Source organism: Lissotriton vulgaris, chromosome 3_1 (assembly GCF_964263255.1).
Source record: "Lissotriton vulgaris chromosome 3_1, aLisVul1.2, whole genome shotgun sequence".
NCBI classification, from domain to species: Eukaryota; Metazoa; Chordata; class Amphibia; order Caudata; family Salamandridae; genus Lissotriton; species Lissotriton vulgaris.
The window spans coordinates 1,025,687,140-1,025,710,135 of NC_141689.1; the positions used below are offsets into that span (position 1 = coordinate 1,025,687,140).

At 44.7% G+C, this 22,996-nt stretch overlaps 1 protein-coding gene across 2 annotated transcripts in view; it reads right to left on the reverse strand.

Annotated features, from left to right (window-relative positions):
• LOC147727329 (glycine N-acyltransferase-like protein 2) overlaps positions 1-22,996 on the reverse strand; it is a 136,033-nt gene that overhangs the window by 30,226 nt on the left and 82,811 nt on the right. The gene's annotated exons all lie outside the window — the stretch shown is intronic.

Sequence of the window (22,996 nt, forward strand, 5' to 3'; positions counted from 1 at the left end):
ACTTTCTTGTTATTTAGTTCAATAAGCTTTGTTTTGCTTTATATTTGTGAACTCATGTATTCTGTTTCTACCACTTGTCATCTTCCGTCATTTCCAAGACAGCTCAATATTTAACCTGTGAGTTTTGTTAATTTCTTCTGGATTAAAAACATTGTAAAGACAAGAAAACTGAAGAAAGAATTTGATCTATATCCCATACTTACATGGATGTTCGGATCCCTGATATATAAAAAAAATAAGAGAAAAAAAATGGACAGTAGAAGTGCATAGGAATAAGAGACCTTTAAATGTAATCTAAACAATGTTCTCAACACTTCAGTCTCTAAATCAATATCTTAAGCAGTTCTAACACTTTGAAGTTAATGTGGCCTCTGACATAGACAAATCTTTGGGTACAGCCATTTTAAGTCCCTCTTTGACTTGGGAGGGAAGAGACAGGCCCAAAATATGCACTGCAATATTAGTGTATCCATGTGCTGTCATGGAGGAGGTCGTGGATTTGCTCCACAGCCGTAATAGGCGTTTGTTTGGCATGGATAGATTCATGGATGAACCGTGTTGGCAATCAATCCATCCAAAAGTTCACTTAATATGACTCAGAAATTTTAGCAAAGACGATGCATTCTATGATATTTTTATGATGATTATGATTCTATGGTTCATCCTAAAAAGGCTAGATCAGATCTGCAGTTTTGTTGCTGCGAGGAGTGCATTGTTCGATCTGGGTCTGAGTCAACATCCTAATTTGCCTGAATGCTCCTGTGCCACTTTTCTAGATGAGTATGTTAGAGATTGCATTAAGTCCCAATGGACAGAGCTACTAGGCTACAAATGAGAGCCTAGTCGCAAAGGACCTCTATTTCAGGGAAGACCTCTATGACCTTGGTACTTGGTCAAAAGATAGCTACCTATCTGAGCAAGAAAGATAAGGATCACAGGAAAGGGGTTTACAAGGCCAAGTATGTTCCAGTTAGTTTGGTCACAATAAATATGTATAACACGTTTTTAAACATATATTGTGTTATCCAAAAGAAATTGTTTTCCTGTAAGGTTTCCTCGGATAAAGAGGTTTTGCTAACTTTTTAATTCTTATGCATTCATGACATTGTATATAGTATTCCTTTTCACCATAACCAATATATACTATACACCCTTTGATAGTGACAGAACAAGCCCCTAAGTTGCGTTTTTTCTGTTTACATTCCTTTTTCTATCCACCTTGGGCCTTCCTTACAGCCATTTGGATTTTGATGCCCCCAGGGCTACATTCTGAGCCCCCCCCCCGCACCCACCACCACCCCTGGGGACTTTCAAAAGCTTGCCAAGCCTCCTTCCCTACAGTTAGCAGCCTAGTTGTTAATTCGCCCATTGCCACTCTGTAACACCTTAAATCTTCCTGTCTCAAAGTCAAAACCCATCAAGAAGGAGATGAGAAACACATTAAGGAGATCCTATATATTTCTCAGGGATCTAGCAAGAATACTGGGTCTGTTAACTGTTAACTTTGTCCATTAAGGCAACTTTAACCCAGTCTTCTCAATTATAGAGCCCTCCAAAGGTTGAAAATAAAATATTTTAAAAAAAGGGTTAAGTTGCTTGCACCTACTTCTCTAAGACATAGAGGTGAGGCAGAGATTAAAATGGTGGATGGATTACATGGAAGACTGGAGATGCCGCACCATCTTCCCTATTTACGCTGATCTAGTATTAGAGTCAGATGCAAGTCAGACAGGCTTTGGCGCAAGGAGTGGAACAACCTGGACTGGCGGGGGTAGTCAGGGAAGGAGCCCAGAATGCCGTCTAAAATGCATTGCGGTCTATTGAAATTCTGTGACAAAAATCACTACTGATAAACTAAATCATGATATTGCTACATTGATTGTCAATCAAAGTGATTTTGCCAAAATAAGCACAGAGATATAAGCAGGTTTGCCATTTAGCAACATTATTAGAGAACATAGGGCCAGATGTACGACTATTGATGTTTGCAACTCGCAAATTGCATTAAATTGCAAATCAAAAAAATAAATGTACAACAGTGTCAGAGACACTGTTTGAGAATCCCAAAGGGGTCTCATATTGCATGCCTCATGCATATTAATGAGGCTGTCGCAATTTGCAACCCCATTTGGAATGGCTGGCACTCCCAGGGATGGTGGCCTGCTGGGGTCAGCAGACCTTCATGTCTGGGAATGCTTTTAAATAAAGCAATTATGTTTTTTAAATACTGCCTGTTTTCCTTAAAGGAAAACAGGATGCATTTAAAAAATAAAAATGTAACTTTTAATTTTATTTTTTTAAGGGCAGGCAGTGGTCCCTGGGAAAACTACCTGCCCTTAAAAAATGTTTGTGCATGCATTCCCAAAGGGGATGGGGTCCCCTGGGGATGCCTTCCTGTTTGTGAGTGCTTTACCACCCTTCTGAATAGGGTGGAAAAGTGAGAGTGTTTTGCTCCCGCAATTGCGGTCGCAAAACACTCTTACCTAGCTTTTGGTGTCACTATAAGGAAAGGAACCCCCTTCCTAATAGCAAGTCACTAATCCTATTTTGCGGGTCGCAAATTGATTTGCGACTCGCAAAATAGGATTAGTACATAGCCACAGGTTTTTTGCGGGCGCAAACGGGTCTAAAACTCATTTGCGCCCGCAAAATACCTTAGTACATCTGGCCCAAAATGTTTTTTAATGATCAATGAATAGTATGGATTCATTTTTGGATTGCATTATCATCGCTTAGCCGTGCATCCATGGGAATATTTGCAATGCAGCAAGTTGCATGTGAACCGATGTGCTGCCTTTGTCCAAAGTTTCCAATACTAAGAATATCCCAACTATTGACCTAAATCCTAGGGCTGTCCTCAAAAACCTGTGTTCCTTTTCATGTCTTTTCAGTCACTCATGTTTCTTCAAGGCTTTTAATAATCAAATTCCTTTGTTACACCTGCATAGCTTTAGATTTAACCTTGCAACCAGTTTATTCAATTATTACCACGTGATGTAATGCTTCCCTGGTTATTTTCCCTTCTGCAAACTCTTCTGAGATGGCAACAATTTCATATGTGTTGTTTAATAAAACCATCCACAAAAAAATCTATATAATACCAAATAATAGTTTATTTACGATATATAGTATAATAAACAGATTATATCACAGCCATAGTCAAAGGCACAGGTGATAGTAGGCATGGTAAGAAAAACGTGTTTAGGGGCCTGATTAAGAGTTTGGCAGTAAGGTAACCCTCGTGGAAGCGGCGTCTGATTACCCACTGCACAGTTGGTGATCTGCCAACTGAATTAAGATGTTGGCCGACTGTTGAAGGAATGACCGCTGGAGTCCCCTGATACCACCGGCCATTTGCAGACTGCGAAGTAAAAAAAATGTTACCATACTAATAACTTAAGAGTGCCTTACATATTTAATTACCTTCATTATATTAAATGTATCAACATTATTTTGTAGAAGTAAAACTTTTTTTTAAACGATTTAAAGGATAGAATTAAAAACATTTATTATGCATTAATAAACATTAAGGTCCCTATTATGATGTTTGTCAGAAAGCCTCCGAAAGCAGGTTGGAGGCTTTCTGGCCAACATCACTGGTTTGACTTCCGATCGCCTAATTACAATGTAGGCGGTCAGAAGTCATTCCGGCTGGCTTCCGACGGGCTCAAGGAGCCCATCAGCCAGTAGGAACTGCAACGTAATCTCTTTAGGACAGTGTTTCCGCCATCGGGATTACGATGTTGTTTTCACACGGCCTTTCCAACGTGGAAAGGCTGTTGGGAAGTGACTTTGAAAGCCTCTAGCAGGGCCCCCTTGCCTCAACGGCCTACAGTTGTGAGGTCCCTGCCACAGGGTGCAGGAATTTACATAATCTTCCATTTCTCTATGGGAGCTTGTGCTGCAGCCGGTTTCCTACCACAGCACAAGCTCCCATAGGTAAATGTGAGGGTGCAACCGCACCATGTGCAGTCGCATCACATTAATGCGGTCGGGACCGGAGGTCGGTTGGTCCCGATTCTGCGGCGATGTCGGTCGGACCCAACTCCGACCAACATCATAATCTGGTGCTAAATGTTTTGTATAGCATTGGTTAAAAGTAATCTAATTTATTTTAGTGGGATTTATTCTCACATTAATTCAAAAATCAGAAATGTTAGTTAGAATATTCTATAATTAAATAACAAGAATGTTTTATTTGTTTATCATTAAACTGGATTTATTTATACTTTTAACCATGTTAAATAATTTGCCATTTTTCTTATGGGGCTTTATTTCAACTCCCTACCGCCATTATTTTTTTATGGGAGTGTGTTGCAGTATCAGTGGTTGGCCATTTGTTGTTCTGAGCTTACTACTGTTTTTTTTCGGTAGTAGTAAGTTACACTTGTACACTTGGCTTCATTCCTTTTTTTCAGGGGGTAGATAAATGTGAATCTGCAGTTTAAACTAACTTTGCACTATTTTGTGAATAGCCATAATCAGCAAAGTTATTCAAAAGTGAGATGAAGGACTGGAAACGGCCCTATTTGTTTTCTTTGTAGGCACATTTGTTCCAGTTTAGGAGTTGCCCAGCTCCGTGCAGCTTAGGCACCATATTTTAGTGGGTTTTATACCTGTTTTACTTTTACTTTAATGTTTCTTTTCACATTGTTGTTTTAACTTCACTTTGATTTACTAGTATCCTGCCTCCTGCCGTGGAGCCTGTGGAGGCTTGTGGGGTTGTTGGACCCTGGTTTTGTGTTTTAATTAGACCCGCCTGTTTTCTGTTCTCCTGCCTGGATTATGACACAGCAGCAGGCTCTGACCATGCCCCCGATGGCACACACCCCCTCGCCAGGCGGGCTATATCTTAGACGTGCCTGCATGTCCATGCAGCCTATAACAAAGGAATGGAATTGGCCCTATTTGTTTTCATTGTATGTACATTTGTGCCATATTAGGAGTTACCTGGCTCCATGCAGTTTGGGCGCCATATTTTAGTGGGCTTTATACCCGTTTTACTATTATTTTATTGTTTCTTTTCACACTTGTGGTTTAACGTCACTTTGATTTGCCAGTATCCTGCCTCCCATAGGGGAGCCTTTGGAGGCTAGTGGGGTTACTGGACCCTGGTTTTGTGCTTTTATTTGACCCAGCTGTTTCCTGTTCGCCTGTCTGGATTACGATCCAGCAGAGGACTCTAGCCATGTCCACTTGGCAAAGCCTTCTCACCAGGTGAGCTATATCTTAGACATGACAGTGCGTCCGCACAGTGGATGCATGCAGTCGGTGTGCCGCCAGCACACCAAAGGCAAACCCATCTTTCCCCATCCGCAGCCAGGCTGCGTACTGTAGCAGGAACCCTGGACCGCTTTGTAAGTACTCAAGTATATTTTTTACTCCAATTTAAAAGTGTGGGAACACACACAAACACTGTGTGCAGTCACTTCAGTTTTGATCCTCTGCATGATGTTTATGTTTGTGACACATGCCAGTTCACTTGCGACATAAACAAGGCGGCTCTCATAATACCACCTCCCACATCACTTCAAAAATTAAAGTGTATGTTATTGAATGTACGGTCAATGATTAAACATAAATATGGGTTTTTGAGTACCTTGAGTCCTGTAGTCCTGATATTTCTCTTTTTTTACAGAAACATGAGCTGATAAGTCTGCTGCCCCAGATTTAGCCACTGCTGTCTACTTAATTAATGGACTGGATAGAGAAGGAATACGTGGCGGAGGTTTATCACTTATCTTTAAGAATTCCCTAGAGATCTGCCATGCGGTAAAGATTACTGATTGCGAAGCCCTCCTTCAACTGAAAAATAAACCATAATGTCCTGTTTCATGGACTCTTGACCTACAGAACACAGGTCCCAGAACCAATGTTTATAAGCCCTCAGTGACTTCCTTGAGGTAAACAGCCTTTACACCGCGGTCAAAACACCGCGATGCCATTACGACGCTTCTTTTACAACGCAAGTCGTTACCACGACTCGCGCTGGAGGGCGCTCTAGACTAAGGAATAGTAGATTTACTATTCCAACACCTTCCCTACTGTACGTAGGCTGGAGTTGGAATAGTAAATCTTACTTGGAATAGTAAATCTTACTATTCCTAAGCCCAGCACCATACAGCGCAAGTCGTAGTAACGACTTGCGTTGTAAAATATGCGTTGTGATGTACCGCAATCTTTTGGATCGCATTGTAACACCATACAACCCTTCCTTGAAGCGAGTGTGCAATTGGTAATCTTGCAGTGCTAGGGGACTTTAATTTCCATTTAGATGATCCGGAAAATAAAGAAACATTGATAATCTTTTAGGTTTTGAACTTAACCAACTGGTGAATTCCCCTACAGACAGTGCAGGACATATATTAGATGGTATTTTCACAAACAACCATGAGTTACAGCTAGTAGATATCCTCCCACTCACATGGTCTGATCATACGGCACTGCAGTTTAGCATTATTCTCAGCTGAACTAAGGAAGCATCCAACCAAACCACCCACCATCAACAAAACAGGTCTGGTATGGAACCATGAGATTTCCCAACCTATTTTCATGAATGACCCCAACGTTGCAGCTTCTAATTATTTTAACTGGATTCATGAAGCAGCCAACAAGTTGGCCCCGCTTAAGAAGAACACAGATCTCGCTGTTTGGCCCCTTGGTAGTCCCCCAAGCTTAGGGATTTAAAGTAAAGCTGTCATCATCAAGAGAGGGTTTGGAGAAGTAACTATGCCCCAGACAAAAAGATGAAATACAAACTACTGATTCAAGAATACCAGAGCTTGATATTCTCTGAGAAAATCAGTTATTTTCCCCAAAATATCAAGACTGCCACTAATTTGTCTCTGGATCTTTTCCAAAAAGTAAAGAGCTTTTCCACACCTCCGTCCCGCCACCACTAAAATACTGCCCACCCAACAGCTTTGTGATAACCTAGCGACTTACTTTATAAATTAAGTAGAGGCAGGTTGAAACAACTTTAACCTCATCAAGGGGACTGATTCTAAGTTCCCAGCCTCCACTCCCTTATATTCTAGCCATCCAGCTATCTGCGAGTTTCCAAAAATTTCTACTGAATGCATGATTGAGCTCACAAAGTCTGGAACCCCAACTGACCCTTGCCCCACTAAAGTATTGCAAGATTTAGCCAATTTCTTTGTACCCCCACAGGATTTGCTGCTGAACAATGGTTTAAAGTCTGGTTGCTTTCCATTAGAATGGAAAAAAGTTTCAATTCTGCTACTTCGCAAAATGCCAACTCTAGGCCCCCTGGAGGAAAGGAACTATTGGCCAATATCTTGACTCCCTATGCTTGCTAAAGTCCTGGCAAGACATCTACATTTCTGTCTCTCTGCATTTTTTTTACCTGAATGGTATTCTGTACAAAGCCTAGTTTGGCTTTAGGAAAGCCCATAGCACCAAAACTGTGCTGGTATCACTTTCAGAGGAGATTTGGGGCATATTGGACAAGGGAGGTAAGGCTGCGGTGGTCCTCTTGGACCTATCCGCAGCCTTCAATGTGGTGAGTCATGCGCTATTAAAACACCAGCTGACAGAGATAGCCATACAGAGTTCTGCCTTAAAGTTACTCTGCTCCTTTCTGGATGACAGGTAGCAGACATTCTGCATGGTTGGTTTTGGTTCCAAGCTTTTCATCTTACCCTGTGATAAACCGCAAGGGTCTTCACTAAGTCCCACATTATTTAATATACATGTGGCTTCTCTTTTGGAACTTCTAAGACCGTACAGCTTCTCCACTGTTTCCTACACTGATGATACCCAAATTGTGGTATCAGTAAACAACAATGTTGAAAAAGTGACTTCTTGATTTAACAAGTCCATGAGTGCAGTAACCAACTGGATGAGTTTCGACAGTCTGAAATGAAACTCTGAAAAGATAGAGGTGGTCCTCTTTGGACGGTATACCTCCTTTTGCATCAACACTAGGTGTCCACAATCCCGTGGCTCTCTTTCCATCCTAGTACCTAAAGCAAGGAACTTGGGAATCCATTTTGGCTCCAATCTCCCTTTTAGAGATCAGACCAGCCAGCTCACTTACTTGTGTTTCCTCGTTTTAACAACTTTGAGTCACATTCTTCCCTTTCTAGCTTTTGACCGGCAGAAAACAGTGGTCACTTGCATTATCAAAGTATGATTATTGCAATACCCATTATGTTGGAGCTCAGCAGGGCATTGTGAGCAGACTTCAGAGACTGCAAAATGCTGCAGTCCTGGTTCTTAAAAACCTAAGAAATTTGAGCCAGTCCCCAAAGTCATGAATGAACTTCATTGGCTACCCATTAAAAAGAGAGTTGCCTTCAAAGCGCTCTGTTTAGCACACAAGTTGCTTAACCACTCTGGTCCTGATTTCCTTAAAAACAGAATTTACTGGTACATCCCTAACAGATTGCTTCATCTGTCAAAGCCAGGAAACTGTATGTCTCTTTTATCCACAAAGCTTCTTGGGGAGGTAGAAACTTTTCCTATGCTACATATCTTCTTTGGAATCAAATGCAATGGCACCCGAGGAATCAATCCAGCTTCCTTGATTTAAAAAAATCTCAAAAAACTGTTTGTTTACTCTTCCCCTATCAAATAATGTTCAGGCAATGTTTCTCCCTCAATCATAAGGCAGACCCAAGAGGCCCATGGGCATATGCAGCACTATACAAAATTCAAATCAAATCAAAGTTAAATGTGAAACTTACAGTAGGACCAGCTATTTGAACAACTGTAGGGTGAGACAGACTTACATTGGAGTCCTGACATTCTCAAAGATTGTGATCTTTCACAACAATAAGTGCCAAGACACCATTGAACTCCGAGAATTCACCTGTTCCAACAAGGAACTGGATTTTGAAGGTGGGTTCTAACCAAGACTATTAAAGACTGTAGCTCTAGAAAGAATAGTTCAAGTCATTCTGGAAATATCGCAACCACCTCATGCATATGGAACCAACACTCATGTTAGGGGTGCAAAGGTAAAACACCTTGTTGCTCTCTGACAATGGAAAAACAGGTTCAGGTGATCTGATGGATACTTGGCAGATCAGCAATGGTGCAGCCTCAACTACTTGATGCAACAGAAGAATCCCTGTTTCACATGAGCCAGATAACCTTGCTCTTTGGCTTTTTGTTCCTTTTCCTGGCCATCTGACCTGATCTCATGACCCATATTCTCCTAGTAGTCTGAAGGCAAATGATGCCGTCTCTACCAACATTTTCCATTTATTTTGGGCCTTGTGAAGACCTTCCAGGGATCTGGGCAGCTTTACTCTTACTACGAGACTTCCTTTTTGGTAAGGAAGTCAAATCCTGCCTCTCTTCACAATTCAGAGTACCCAGCTTCAAGCAAGTATATGGATTTTAACCTATTCATGGTAGAGGCTGCAGGCAGCTTTAGCTATTGCTCCTAAAAGAGCCTAAAATACTATCCCAAGTGTTCCAGTGTTTATCCTCCTTAAGTAGCCAATGTAGGATGATAGAGTGAGCCAGAGGGCTACCTCATTTTAAAATTCAACAGTTACTCCAATCCTTCAGAAGTGCACCTTCATTTTCTGTTTAATTTTTCAAGGCCTCTGGAACAAAGAATAACAGTTAAGACCAGTCTGAAGTTGGAAAAGCCTGAGATTTGCTGAGCTACTAATATCAATGTGTTTTTCAATAATTATTTCTGTATGGCATTATCTAACTGTATTTTCAGATGTTTTATGGAACCAAGAATTCTATTTCCGAAATACAACTCTAAAGAGTTCATTATTATTTGTGCATACTGCAAATATTACATCAGTGCAACAATAATCTGTTTGTTAATATGTTGCACACTTTTTGTGTTGAATCTCCCTATGTGCTACCGTTTTGCTATATTCCTTTGGTGATTGCTTTTGACTTTTTGGCTTCCTCCAGTTTGTTCTCTTCAGTAAATAGTTCACATTATACTATATTTTCACAGTAATTGTCCCTTTTTTCCCATTTCGACTATTTTTTCTCTGCAAGCACTTACAGGGAGATCATAAACACATTTTACTTGATCTTTGTTCATTAAATACTTTTTCATCTTATTTTCAATCTCTATTTGTCTTTCTCATCTTATCTCCCTTTTCTAACATTTTGTATCTCTGAAAAATTGTGTTAATTCTCTGATAATCTTTCAAGAGTAATAAATAATCAATTTTTTTTGTCTTATTACCTTCAATTTTTTCCTTAAACGCCTTCCTTTCTTCGTTCTATTTCTGTCACTAAAACAATTACTGTGTATTGTGTTAGTTCCTGTATAATGCCCCTGGTGAAGCCATGTGTGTGTTGTGAAACATATGTTGTCCTATGGTGTTTATTTCACTTTGAAAAATAAAACACATTTTGAAGTTTCCCATTACCTGCTTGTGGCTACGCATTGAATCAATAAGACACCTCAAAACCCATTCTTTTTCTTGTATCCTAATGCAGGACTTGAGGGTATTACCCCTGTACTACCTTTGAGGTCAGTGTGTAAAACCTTTTAGGAGCCTCTGTATCCCTCTATTGTTCAAGTCTGAACTTGGAAAAATGATTTTGAGAGACCAGAGCCACCAAAGGCCTGATACAATCTTGGCATATGGGACACTCCATCACGAACGTGACAGATAGCCCGTCTGACAAATGACAAGTTCCATAGGATATAATGGGATGGTAATTTGGCATACAGGACATCCTTCACATTTGTAATGGATTAACCCTGTCTGCCAAGATCGTAATCATGCCCCAAATCTAGATCTGGTCATATTTACTCAGTGTGACCTGCAACAGCACAAAAAGATGTGGATGGGCGAGATTCTTTCTAAGAGGAAGAAACCATTTGTTGCTCGAAACTTTTTTACACATATCACATGTGCACACCACTTGCACACATTGCTCACACATGAGGAATGTAAAGACCATTAGTTATGGCACTCAATTGGCCTTTAATTGATGAAATCCAACACAGGTGTACATGTAGCAAGGCCTCTACCTCTAGATAAATATTCAATTCCATCATCATCAGGAAATGTTGAAATTTTGAAAACTGGTAGTGAAAGGTTATATGAAAGAGAAACTGCTACCTAAGGTACCACAAGACCCCTAACTAGAGAGGGGGAACATGCCCAGCAACCACACCCAGCACTATAAAGGGAAGAAGCTGTCAGACTGCTTGGAGAAGGGACCGCAAATCTCTTATCATCAGGAGACTGTAAGGAGGAGATTCCGGCCCAGCAACCGCACCCAGTGCGATAAAGCGCAGAGAGCTGTCCTACTGCAGGGGACTTGTGCAGGCCAATGGCAGTCACATCTTCGCCCGTCATTGCTCGGGGAGGGTGGGCTGGCCACCCCTCTTGGTTTTCTGACCTGAGGACAGCTGCAATCAATTGGAGGGATTCCTTGTTTTTAATGTTATTGCTTCCACTAAATACATGAATTTCCAGACCAACTCTACATCGACCCTATAGCTGCAATAAATATGTAGATTGCCATATTGATATTAGTAGGAATGGCGCAATTCATATTTGAGAAATTTTACATTGAGGGAAATTGACCCTGCTCAAGCCTACCAGTAAGCCAATAGCAACATTGTTTGAAAAGAGATCTAATAATCCTGTATCTACAGAGCTCAATTCTCCCCCAGGTGCCATGAATAGAACTGTTAATGATGGGTCTTCTGGAAAATATAATATTACCGTCACAGTGAACAAACTTAAAGCTGAAATTGTAGAGTTTATGGCTTGATTAACTCACTCATGTCTCAATTGCCACTACTCTCCCTTCCTATCCCAGCTAGGGTCATTGGGAGAGAGCATCTGGACTTGACCATACAAAATTAAATAACTGAAATAACAATGGTCGCCCAAACCATAACCATACAATATAACTAGCTCAGAGAGAAGATGAGGCCTACAGAAAACACATTGTTATTTATCTGAACAACAAGCACTGATGTGATATGGACAGTTGTTAGAAATGGGGGTCTCTAGTTGGCAATGGGTTGCACCTTTGTCCAAATAGGGACCCTTCCTTCTAGCCAGAATAAGGGGGATACACTACTGAAATAACCCCTGCTCAACCCCTTGGTAGCTTAGCACAAGCAGTCAGGCTTATCTCAGAGGCATTGCGTAATGCATTTGCACATAAACAACAGTAATACAGTGAAAACACTACAAAAGGAAACCACACCACTTTTAGAAAAATAACCAATATTTATCTGTGCAAACAAGACCATAACAATGAAAGACCAAATACAGGACTCAAATAGATGCATTTTGCAGGAATTACATCAAAATGTACTTCCACAAAGCTGTTAGGTCCATCCCGGGCAACAGTGGTGCTGAAAACAACAGAATCCAACAATCCTGTCCGGTGCAGACCTGCATCAGTGTCAGCAGACTCGTAAACAGAAACTTTGGTTCCTGCCTACCACATTTGTGTGGGCGTTCATGGCAACCGTCACAGTTGTTCTGTGAAGTGTAGCGGTGCGGTGTGTGGTGCCCTCAAGTTGTGGTGCATGCAATGGCTCAGTGACGAGTTATGGGGCAAATGGCAGTGCCGGTTGATGGGAGCTGCTTTGGTTGGCCCAGACTGCAGTGTGGGATCGGGCGGTGCATTGTGTGACATACGAGCGGTACCTCCAATCCACGGTGCAATCACTGGTGTTGAGGTCAGCATGCAGCGATGTCATCGGTGAGACCAGGGCGGCTGAGTGAAGCAAGGCACTGCAGAGTACAGTGCACACAGGTCATGATGTAAGCAGCGGCTCGGTGGTGGCAGTCGTTGTCGTTGATAAGACCAGGGTTGCGGTGCGGTGGTGCCTTCTGTGGTGCCTTCAGGACATAGAGCTAGCAGCGGTGTTGGTGGCAGTGTTGGCAGCTGTCTCCCTCTGTTTCAACTGAAACCCATGGTTCTAGAGGTGATATCCAGAGGTAAGTGAAGTCTTTGCTGACCCTGAGACTTTGTGAACAGGAGGCAAGGTCTAATTGAAGCCACTATGCGCAACTGTATATAGGGTCGGAAGAGGACGACCATGCAGATGCAAGGGAATACCTGGTGGAGGTGCAGATGGCACAATTGAGTCCTGAAGAGGCGGAGGAGATGGGTGCCGACATAACACAACGGGAGGCGCGGGTAGCCATCAAGGTTATGGTGAGGAACAAAACCCCGGGCACAGATGGCCTACAGGCAGAATTTTATGTTACATATATGGAGGATATGCCCCTAGACTGGTCACTATGTATCAGGAGGCTCTGGTAGTAATGCTGGAGACTACTAGAGAAGCCGTTTTTGTCCCAGTGCCTATGCCCGGGAAGGAACCGCCGGACTACGCAGCCTACAGGCTCCTATCCATGCTCAATATGGATTACAAAATCTGGAGCAAAATTCTAGCGATGCGCCTCCTCTCACATATGCCCGACCTGGTTCATGGGGCAAGACGGGGTTCATCCCCGGATGGAACATGGCCATAAATATCAGGTGGCTCTTGGCTGTCATGGGCTCCAATGGGTACGATAAACATGAGGCAGCAATGCTCATGGTGGACATTGATAAGGCCTTTGACAGCCTTGTGTGTCCTTACTTATATAAGGTCCTTTCCAGGTTGGGGCTGGGAGATGGATTCTTGGCATTGGTACGGCTACTGTATACATCCCCCACGGCACGGGTGCGCACTGGATGAACCATTTTCCCCAGGCAGAAGGCGGAGAGGGGTACGAGGCAGGGATGCCCCCTCTCCCTGCTCCTGTTTGCATTACCTATGGAGCCACTGGTGTGCTATGTGCGAAGCAGACAGGACTACAAAAGTCTGAGGGTAGGAGAGACACAACACTTCATAGCACTGTATGCATACAACCTCATACTGTTCCTTGGGGACACAGGGTGCGAGCTAAGAGGGGACCAGAGAATGCTGGCCCAGTTCGGGCTGTGTCTGGCCTCAAAGTCAACTGGAGGAAAACTAGCTTATACCCAATGTAAGCTAACTTCCCACTCCACTTGACCTCGACCACCTGAAATGGGAGCCCGACTGCCTGCAATACTTGGGGGTCAAAATATATCATGAACTGGCAGAGCTACTAGAGGGAAACATGGGTAGAGCCATCAGGTCAGTGAAGACTGAGATGGACTTTTGGGGCACATTGCCTTTATCAGTGGCAGGACGAGTGGCGGTCCTGATGAAGGTGGCACTTCCGTGCCTCCTGTACTACTTTGGGCCTTGCAGATATGGATCTAGGAAGGCAATGTTCAGGGATCTTGACTCACTGCTCATGTCATTTATCTGGGGAGCGGGGCACAGATGGGTAGCGCTGGCCACCTCACAGCACCCGACAGCGGCTGGAGGCTTAACGGTCCCAGATTTTGAGGGTTATTATATTGCTGCCCAGCTATACCTGCTGATCCAATGGCTGACAGCAAGCCGCAACCCAGGTCGGGAACAGTACCCCTACTCTCCAGACATTCCAAAAACTATGCTGCAATGGTTACCATAGGGGGCTCATTGGGCGGCGTTTGAGGACTGGGAAGAGGCAGGACTGAAGTCGATCGGTGACTTATACCTGGACTCTACGCTACTCCCATTTGAATAACTGCAAGTGGCATATGATTTACCAGGAGGTCACTTCCTTAGACATGGGGCCCATACCAGGAGGATTAGGCAACATTGGGGGGAGGGGATATGGAGCTACGGGCACTGATGGGATGTATATATGTAGTACTCTCAGTGGGAAGAATCAAGACAGTTTCCTGCCTGTACAAGGCAATGAGACAGTACATGCAGAAGCCATTAGAGCGCTTGCGATTACAGTGGGGGGAGGATTTGGGTAAACAGATCTCAGAGGCGGAGTGGGACAGGATCCTAGAACGGACCCCGAAAGTATCCGGGAATGTGCAATTCAAATTGATTAATTTCTACATCTTGCACAGAGCGTACTTAACCCCGTCCCGCATTAGAAGATACTTTGACATAGACACATCAGTGTGCCCGAGGTGTGGAGACAGAGAAGCACATATCATCCACATGTTCTATAGCTGCCCCGGGCTACAATCCTTTTGGGAAGAAATTAGATGAGTAATAGGGGATCTCATAGACAAGGCGCTCCCGTGCACCCCTGAGCATTTCTAACTAGGATGGGTCCCACACTCGGCCAAAAACAACACAACTGGGAGATTCCAGGACTTGGATTTTGTCCAGATCAAAATGGAGATTGCCAGAAACTGGAAGGCACCAGGAGGAATTCTCTCCTGGAAGAGGGAGTTAGAGAAATGGGTAGGACGGAAGGCAGATTGTTCCTCAGGGAAGCTGGCCGAGGCATAGGGAAGATAGACTGGGCAAAGTCCTGGGAAAACTTAGTGGATGAATTAGCAGTGGAGAGGCACGATAGCAGTGGAATAGGCTCCCCAAAACCCCTGGCGAGCCCAGATAGAAATGACAGACTAGTACACCGAGAACAGGGGAGGCTGGAGTCAAAATAAGCCAAAACCGGTGCCTTTCACTCACGAACCCAATAGTATTTGAAGACCAGATTGTATCCACCTAAGTACAACTCAAGGAGGGAGGAGGGGATAGTTCTGTGGATGCACAAGCAAATAATGGCAGAATGTTTTTTGTACCAGACTAAAAAAGCACCAAGCCTATGAATGTAGATGATGTATTTGAAAACCAATAAAATCTGCTAGTAAAAAAAATTAAATAAATTATGCAAGGGATCAATCAACAACTCAATCCAGGATACTGCAAGAACCACCTGTGGGTGCAGAGCTTCTGAGACCACCCTTTCAATCTGTGCAGATGGATCTGAAAACAGCAAAGATGCTAAGGCCTCTCTCTGGTAGCCCCTCATCCATGAGTGCAAAGCATGGCCTCAAGAGCCCCTTATTAGATGCATACGGGTCTAACACCACACAAATCATGGATGCTGATTAGTTTGGCAGATCCACCCACGTGGGTAAGGAAGGGGTCTGATGGCAGGACATTCATGCTTCCAGGTGACGCTGTCAGCAGACCACATGTCAGCCCCTATGCTTCTGTGAGTGCTTCACCGTAAGGGCAGGGGCTCTGTCTATGCCCCACTTAGGTACATATTTCACAGTGCTGGTGCAAAGGATTCATGGGTGCCACAGGAGCCACAGGAGCTTGACGTGCCACGTCCACATGCGCAGATGGGTTCTAACAATCTCGCGCTCATGTTTGCAAATGGTCATCAGAAACCCACCCACGAATGCAAAGGAGGCTTGCGTGGCCAATGCAGGGAAACATTGCACCCTTGGGCAGTGACAGCAATAGTTAATGGATTGAGGCTACGTAACAAACTTGAACAAACTTGAACAAGAAGGAGATTCATTTTTTTTTTTTTTTAACTTTATTATTTTCTGGTTAACCACAGAAACATGTAAATAAACAACCCACTGTATGGGCAAGACTGAGCAGTAAGAGTAGTGCATTAATGTATCAGGAAGAGCCATTAGGAGAAGTAAGAGCACATACGTGAGTCAATGAAATAAAGGAGAGGGGGAGATGGGGTGGCGGTGACCGTGTTACATTTTAGAACGGTTACAACTGTATATGTGTGGATGTGACAAACACAATAGGTGGCAGAGACATAGTGCCCTCACAGGTCACTCCGGGTCTCCAGGCTCCAGAGACAGTAGGTCATCTCAAAGTGGCTGCCAAATGTTTTTAGGCCGAGCGGAGAGGGGGGTTGTAATACAGCATAGGTATCACTGGTGGTATCACAACGGATCAGGTGACTCAACCAAGCAGTAATGAGCGGGCAACATTTACTGTCCCAATGTAATGCAACCTTTTGCTTTGCCAGCAGTAAAGCAATAGCAGTGAACTTAACAAGACTCATATTTAACCCAATTATGAATCATGTGTGTGATAATTTATTGTTAATCTGCAACGGCAATAACAACATTCAAAAGTGAAACCGTGCCCCAAGGAGTGAAACTGTAACTCAAAGGCGTGACTTGAAGTTTCTGACATCAACCCCTGCTCACATAGAACGGCTTGGAATAAGTTAATTTTGTAGACAAGCAGAGAATGTATAAAATATGCTACATCAGAGGGGATGCGCCTGAGCCCTCCTCTAAGACATGCATGCTGTTTATGGAAGGAACAAAAAGCTTGCTAAGCCATTCATTTCCTTTTAATAGCTTTTGTCCAGCGCCGAGCAGAGTGCCTCTTTTGGCGACAACAGCATTTCTACTTCCATCCCACTCTAAAATGTAATGCCGGCAGGCTACAGCACAGTGCCACCACATCAGAGGGGGACCAGGCTTACCAGTCGATCACCGACCTCAAATGTATTCACCCTGTCTCCTGTCACACCTGGGCTAACTAGGAAGAGGGCAAATGTCCGGGGTGGTGAATGACACTCTTGCCACATCAATAGGAAAAGCAAGTTTATACTATAGGAGAAGGCCTTGTCATGGATATGAGTTTGTTTTGTACTTTTAATCTCCCTTAGTGTTTGCGGGGGCAGCTCAGACTGTCTCTGAACAGGGAAGTGGGGGGTTTATGGGATGCCCCACAGAGTGAGAGGAATCCCCATAGTTTAACTCTTAGTTTGTGATCTTACCCGTAGCATTGATGCCTCAATCTTTTGTGGGAGCCTCCCTGGATATGTGTCTCCCACTCCATCATCGGCCAAGGCCGAGAAGTCACCCAACAACTGAAAAGGGTGGGGGTGCAATGAGGCCCCACCTTGATGGACACCCCATGTGCTGACCGTGTCACAGGTTGGCCCTCAAAAGCAATAAAGTTCCCAGCCTCTACACCTAAATAGGCTCAGTTTGCACAGCACCATGGTGACATCAGGACCTGGCTGATTAAGGATTTCCCCTGGATGGGAAGGTGCAGCCTAGGTAGCCTCACTCACCTTCTTTAGGTCGCGACGCAGTGATGCCGATGTGCGGCCACAGTAGCAGTCCCCTTGCATGATGCTGTTTCCCTCCGCCAGCATTGAATAATCCTCTCCACAGGCAGACAAGGTGTCCAACATCTGAGAGGCTCGTAGCAGCCAGCACAAGAACGGGTTCATAGTGCCAGTATCGGCAACACACTCCCCATCACACATACAGCAATCTCCTGATGAAATTAACAGACAAGACACCTTTTTTCATGTAGAAAATTGCTGCAGGTATTTTGCATACCAAAATATGCCAACATGGAGGGTTAGCTTACGGGCGATCCCCTCTGCCGCCTGCCCACCTGATGAGCCAAATTGCTCTGTGGCCCTAGCCATTCGGTGCTTACCAATTTTGGGGGAGGGGTTACCCCCTCCCACCGGTGGACCGCCAGTCCACCCCTCTACTGACGCCCCCTGTGGGGCAGAGAATTCCAGGCAACCACCGGTTGCTCAGGTTTACAACTGCCTGTAGGACTAGCGGGCACCGTCGCTCCTCCAGGGTCCACCGCAAGGACTTCCTGGGGATATTTGGCATTTGCACCCTTGTGCACCTGAAGAGGGTAACCCTGTGTACCTTTCAGCCTCTGGATCGCCCTGTAAGTACACCACAGCTCTGGGTGTGGCCACAGTCACAACCAGGGCCCCCCACCAAGGCAGGCATTCTTATCTCCATCCTGCTGATTCCAGGTCCTCTCCCAGATCCAGAAAAAACTAGTCCATGCCCACTCTAGACAGGTGAACCCCATCTTCTTCAATACACTCTGTAGACTTGGCATGCAGAAAACCATGCCTGATAAAGCCACTCACCCTCTGTTCAGTGAATTTCCGCATAGCACTGTTAACTCTTCGCACGAAGTTTCCACAGCATCCCCTGACCATGTTGCTAAGCGAGGTGTTATCTCTGACCACCGTAACTCAAATGCACCCAATTGGTTGCTTAATTTACATGTGGAGGACTTCATTTCTTGCAGCTGTTCCCTCCTCCCCAAGAGTCAGATCATTGCCTCCCAGGTGTATGGCCAGGATGTTGGGAGGAGAGCCACCCCACCCTAGTCTTTGCTGCTGCTTCTTCAAGCTGTTCCAGTGCATGCTTGGGGATACCATTCAAATTATCTTGGTCGCGGAAAAGCCATGCTTCCATTTCCTGCTTTCAGCCCACCGTGCAAACAGAAACAGGTCCCAACAGAAACAGGTCCATGCCCACTCTAGGCGAATGAACCCCCATCCACCTTGAAACCTCCTGTGGCCTTGGCATGCAAGTGTTCATGTCTGATGAAGCCAAACCCCTCTGTTCCGTGAACTTGCGCATGGCCCTGTTTCCCCTACTGCGAGAAATTACAACGGCCTCCCCAGACCTGTCCCCAAGACAAAACTAACCATGGTGTGACCACGGACATCCAGAATTCACATTCACCTAATTGTTTGCCTAACTTACTCCTTGTGGATTTCCATGTTTTGTAGCAGAACCTTTCTGCCCATGAAAGTCAAGTTATTGCCTCCCATGCGGATGACCTAGATGTTAGGGGGGATCAGCCTCCCGCTAGTCTGTGCAGCAGCATCTTTAGCAGGTTGTCCCATTGCATGCCTCGGAACCCCAACCAAACTATCTTAGTGAGGAAAAGACCCATGTTTCCCATTTCTGCCTTCGGCCCATTGCGCCCCTCCTGGCGATGCAACAAATGGACGGTCACCCACACCTTTGATCCGGGATCAAACTCCCTTACTTTAATGATCCCAATACTCAGGGTTCAGGTCGATTACCAGTGAGTGCCCCCCAGCCTGTAGACCTGTAGAAGAGAATACAATTTAGGCTGTGTCATGTCCTTACTAGGATGCCCGGTGAGCCTCCTCACCTAAGCCAAGACAAAGGAGGATCTAACCACACCTTCATTTCCCAGTTTTTGGGACAGCAGCACACTTGTTAGCTGACAGATTACACAAACTGCCTGGCTACTTTGGCTGTCTGGGGGTTGTTTGTTGCTTAAATGAAGCAACCTGTAACATGCCCTCAACGAGAGTGCAGATACTTTGCCAGATTTGACAACTCATTTGCACAGATGTTTTGGATTGCAAAACCCTGGTGAACACATTAATGGTGTCAAATCTGGTTTGAGAGAATGATTGTCTTGTGCACCCCATTGCAGTCACCGCACACTTTATGGAGTGGAGTGACAACGTACGCAGCCCCCCAGGCTTGCTTAACTGCAGTCCAGGTCTTGGACTTACTTTAAAGGTTTATCCTCAGACCTAATTTCCCTCCACCAGGAACATAGGCCTGCCTGTTTAATGGTTTGCCTCCTGGTACCCTTCTGATTGGTGATACAAACTGTCACCATCTGACTGCGATCTTTAGATGCTGAGTCACCCTGCTGGTGTCCTACCCTAGCGTGAATAGCCCAGTGCCAAGCGTCTGCTAGAGTATACCCAAATGCAGGCAAGGGAAGAAAAGCTTCTGGATGGAGAAAACAGGAGTAGATCCGTGTGTACAGAAACCAACCCTGTCTACTTGTGGACTTTTGCTCAATGCCGAGCTGCCGTACTGCTGCACACTCCCTGGTGAGGTTTGTCCAGCAAATGAATACTGATACAGATATTGCCCGGATGCAGGCAACTAGGAAACGGTTTGCTGGAAAAACGATTTGTGACTGAATGCTTAAGTTTTGCCTGCCCTCTCTTAATTTATGGAGATGTGAAGTACTTTAATACGCTTGTCAGCCAATGTCCTCTAAACAAGTGTTCTGCACACCTTGAGAACCCTGCTCTCTAAAGGGCAACCAATCCTACAACACCTGGCTAAACCCGCCATAAGGGCAGGCAGACTAACTTTAAGTGATGCGTCCTCTGGTACACACTAGGATTGCTGAAAGCACCTTCCCTTTCACTGTCCACTAAGTTTGCACCTCCCCCTTTTTGATGCAACTCTATTGAACCCATATTAAAATCCTGGAGTTTCCGTACACTTTCTTTTCCTTCTCCGGCTGCACCACGAAGGAGTTTGTGGCACCAGTCCCAGTGCTAAATTTAATTGACATTCAGAGCAGTATTTTTCTGTACCTCTCCTCCCATTCAACCTGTATAGATGGGATACCTAACTTGATCTGCTAGCTGGGTTACTTAAATGACTCCATCTCAGTGGTAATTTGTAGTAAACCCTTGATGCTGTGATGCATGAAAACCCATCATGTTCCCATATTTCCACCTTGTGACACCTCAGTTAGCTGTGCTAACCCATCTGCTCCTCCTTGTCAGTTGTAATTATAGTACTTCATGGAGTAGACTACCCCAGGGGGCCTATTGCAGGGCTGTGTATAAGTGGCCTTGGATGAACTTAAACCATTGGCTCAGTGTGGATGAGTTGTCAATGTTACTTGGCTGTAGTGCCCTCTGTGGTGTGCTCAGAACTGCTAAGACTGACAATGAAGGCCTAGGCAAATCAAGTGTACTGTGTTCCATCTTGTGGTACACATCCACTAACTGTGATAACTATTATGTTCCACTACATGGTACTTTGTAGCACATCTATGATGACTTCAACAGCAGGGCCTTTGATGGACTGTATGAGGATATTCACATGCGCAGCACTCTGACCCCACATTGGGGTTGTGTCCCAGGTTGCTAATCCCGAAACTAGGCCTGGTTCAGTTGGATTTTCCCCCAAAATTATTTGCCCACCACCAGAATCAAAGACCTGCTTTATCTCTGATCTACCTTCTGGTACCCTTGTAATTAAAGTTCCAAAACATTTCTCAGCATAAGGCTTATGTCTTGCTTTGCCATTGCCCTCACCCTTCCTATGCCCTTCAGAATCACCATCTAACCTCCTTGAGCATGTGTTCAATTGGCTAAAAGCATAGTTGAACCTGGAATTGCTATTCAACCCTCACATCCTCTGCCCTTTCAGTAAGCAACACTCACTGTTGCAGATGCATTAGTACCTGAGCAACCTGCTGGACACATCTCAGCCCGCTATCTATCCCACATGGAGGCTCATGATAGTGGAAAGTGTGTGAAAATGTCTTGTTAGAGTAGACACAAAAGACCATTATATGCTGGTTGCTGTCCTCCCCAATTTACGTGACTGCCCAGTGTCTGGTGCTTAGAAACACGTGGCCTTGAGCAATGCATATCTTTGTTTAATTGCAATGTATCCATTAATTCCCTAAAAAAAATTCCCACCTGCAGTTCAAATACTGTGCTGCTCAGCTGACGATCTTCAATGGCCGTTTAACTGTTAACAATGACTGTGGCGCAGACACAGTCGGAATCTAGGATTGCAGTTCCATGTTTTGGCGCAGCCCACATTTATGTAGATTCTACTGGAACCCCTCTGCCTCACTGTGCATGACTTAGGTATTTCGTCCAGCTCACTTGACGCACTTGCATGCGACTCAATGCGACGATTAGCAAAGACTAGACATGCTGCTGCTCATTGAAGAATTTAAAGACACTCAGTCCTAGGATGCTTGTTTCCAGTCCAGGGAGTACCTGGCCTTGCAGTTCGGGCTGAATTGTTCCATTAAGAGCAGGGTCAAGACTGATTTGCATACAGCTGGGTCCAAACTGGAATGGCATGGTGAGCAAAAAAACGATGGATTTAGGCCCAGATCTCTGTACTGGGGTGAATATATTACATTGTACTGCATTCTGTCCATCAATTGCTCCTTTTGCATTTGTCACCCCGAGTGGGACAGGTATGCCCAGACTTGGGTCCCGTGCTCTCCATACCACTGGAGTCAAGCTATCATGGCTGATGAGGGCCGAAAGCCCAAAACCGGTCCTATGATGCTTGTTTCCAGTCCTGGGAAGACCTGGCCTTGCAGTTCAGGCTGGACTGTTCCCATTGGGTGCAAGGTCAAACATGGCTGGGTCCAAACTGGAATGGCATGGTGAGCAAAAAAACAGTAGATTTAGGCCCAGATCGCTGTACTGGGGTGAATACAGCAAGCCCCCTCCCTCCCCGGACGTATTCCGGCTGCCCGCCCGAAGTCCACGGGGATCGAGTGGGATGGGCGGTGCCAAGGCGGGGAGGCGGGCGTCTATTCCTGTGTATGCGCTTGAGAGGGAGGTGAGGTGGGACAATCTCCTTTGGCCAG